This window comes from Maylandia zebra, linkage group LG17 (genome assembly GCF_041146795.1).
Source record: "Maylandia zebra isolate NMK-2024a linkage group LG17, Mzebra_GT3a, whole genome shotgun sequence".
Classification (NCBI taxonomy): domain Eukaryota; kingdom Metazoa; phylum Chordata; class Actinopteri; order Cichliformes; family Cichlidae; genus Maylandia; species Maylandia zebra.
In genome coordinates this window covers 35507118-35510067 of record NC_135183.1, presented here as the reverse complement: position 1 = coordinate 35510067, position 2950 = coordinate 35507118, and positions in this window count along the sequence as shown.

Sequence of the window (2950 nt, the reverse complement as noted above, 5' to 3'; positions counted from 1 at the left end):
TTATAGTTCTCTGTTTATTAGACTTCCTTTGTGTTATCACCTCCTGTGTTTAAGTCTCCCTTGTCGGTTCGTCATCTTGAATCTTCGTGTCTTATGTTGTCAAGCTCGTATCATGTCCGCGTTTTGTTATGTATCCTGTTTTATTTTGAGGAGGTCCGGTGTCCCATGTTCATTGTGTTTAGTTTCAGTTCTCTTTTAGCGTCATTGTGTTCATGCTAATCAGCTGTTTCCCCCATGTGTTTCCACTCCTGTGTGCATTTAGTTTATGTGTTTTCATTCATTCCTCGTCCGATCGGCTGCTATCCTGCTGTGTCGTGTCATGTTTCCAGATCTATGAATCCATGCCAGGTTTCTATGTTCATATTCATGTTCACATTCCAGGGTTTTTTATGTTTAGGTGATTGTTTGCCTTTTGTTTTGTAATGCTTCACCAGCCTTAATAAACGGCTCACCATCAAACAAATTTTCTTATTCTTCTTTGGAAACTACATATGCATCGAATAAGACAAAGTAATCAAGTTACAAACAGGATTAGCATCTCATATTTACCAGATATGCATGGCAACACATTCCAGTGAGCCCCAAGAACCACTGTACCAAAAAATGTATTCACCAAAAACAACATACATGTCACCATTTGTTTGAGATCAGCTTCTACATATAATATATATAATTTGTAAGGATTTCAGCCTTCTAAAAATAATTCCCCAAAATCATATATCAGGGATAAGATTGTGACCACCTGCCTAATGTTTTGTTGCCCCCCCCGCCTTTTGGTGTTGGGGGGGGGGGGGCACCCCCGCCTTTTGGTGTCAAAACAGCCCTGACCCATCAAGGCATGGACTCCACTAGACCCCTGAAGCTGTGCTATGGTATCTGGCGCCAAGATGTAACAGACCCCTGAAGTCCTGGAAGTTGTGAGGTGGGTCCTCCATAGATCGACACATTAAATTTATCGTTATGCTCCTCAAACCATTCCTGAACCGTTTTTGCTTTGTGGCAGGGACCATTATCCTGCTGAATCCAGCCATCAGCGAATACTGTATAAATGGAAGGACGTAACAATCCCTAGGCATGTCGTACATGTCGAAGTAACATCCACATGGATGGTGGGACCCAAGGTTTCCCAGGAGCATATTACTCAATGCATCACACCCTCTCCATCGGCTTGCCTTATTACCATAATGCATGGTTGTGACGCACATGCACCCGGCCATCCACATTATGTAAAATAAAACATGATCCATCAGGCAAGTTCAACTTCTTCTATTGCCACATGGTCCAGTTCTGATGCTCACATGCCCATTGTTGGTGCTTTCGGTGGTGGACAGTGCTCAACATGGACACCCTGACTGGTCTGCGGCCATGCAGCCTCATTTGCAACAAATTGTGATGCTCTGTATATTCTGACACCTTTTCTATCAGAACCAGCATTACATTTTTCAGTAATCTGAGCTTCAGTAACCCATCCACTAACAAGTGCCCTGATGAAGAGATAATCAGTGTTATTCACTTCACCTGTTAATGGTCATAATTAGGGATGGGTATTTTCACGATTCAGATTCCATTTTCGATTCTGTTTAACGATTCGATTCTTTATCGATTCTCTTATTGATTCTTATTTTTAAAGAAGAACACTAAGGTCGATTAGCTTAGAACTTTGTTTTATATCTTCTCTTTGAACAAGATAGAAATTTAGGAGTAATATGGCCTTACAAACCCAACAGTGAGATCTTAAGAGATCCACAGCCTACAGCTCTTCAATGGGGTGTCACAGGGTCCTCAGGAAAAAAAATTGTAAATGTAAAATAATAAAATAAATATTGTTCTGTAGCAATAACAAAGTATAACATAAATTATTCTGTAGCAATTACACAAGAATATCCAGTAATGTCCCTGCCTACAATTAAGCACATTCACTTACTGAAAATCGGGGGCATCTGCTGTGGCAAATGGGTGCAAGCCTTTGACCACAAACTTAGTCACTGCTCGGTGACATTCGTCTATCCTGGCCTGAAAGGAGACGCTACTGGTAGACTGCAGTGAGAACTGCCAGCATCTGAGCCAGCCAGACTCTGCCTGTCTCTGTCATCATGGTCACCTAAATGCACAGTAATGGCAGGTTTTGTAATAAGGAAGATCGCGCTAACATAATATGCACTGTTAGTTGATTATTTACCTGCCACATTAACGGGAGAGGACGCGCAAACGTTACCACTGCTGCTGGGTTGACGCCGTGTTTCCTGCCAGGTAAATGACGCTCCGCAACGTGGTGACGTCATTCGGGGGCGACTGGAATCGATAAGGGAATCGTTTGCAAAAATGCCAAACAATTCGAAGGAATTGAAACAGTGGGAACCGGTTCTCAACGAAAAACGTGTTTCGATACCCATCCCTAGTCATAATGTTATGCCTGATCGGTGTAGATATTGATAATCCTGGTACCCAAGTCAGTTTATATAGTAAGTGTCATCCAGATTGATGCCTAGGAGGAGTTAGGGAACATACGCTATGCTATGATCATTTATAATAGGATGTACACATGGAAGCAGGAACCCCTTGCAAGACCAAAATGTGTGTTCAAGTCCAACTCAAGACCCATTTTGAAGTGATGCAGGGTAACAAATACTCTTCACCTGCTACACTTGTTTGTGGAATACCTCAGGGCTCTATTCTGGGCTATCTTATTCTCCCTATACATGCTCCCATTAGGCTCTGTTTTTCAGAAACACCAGATTTCCTATCACTCTTATGCAGATGATACACAGTTCTATCTCTCTCTAAAATCAGGTGCTGATAGTACATTGCATAAAGTTTCAGATTGTCTTAGTGACATAAAATGCTGGCTGTCTCTGACCTTTCTCAAACTAAACCATGACAAAACTGACATTGTAATTTTTGGCAACAAAGACTCTGTTAGTCTCATAAGAAATTACTTGGGCCCACTATC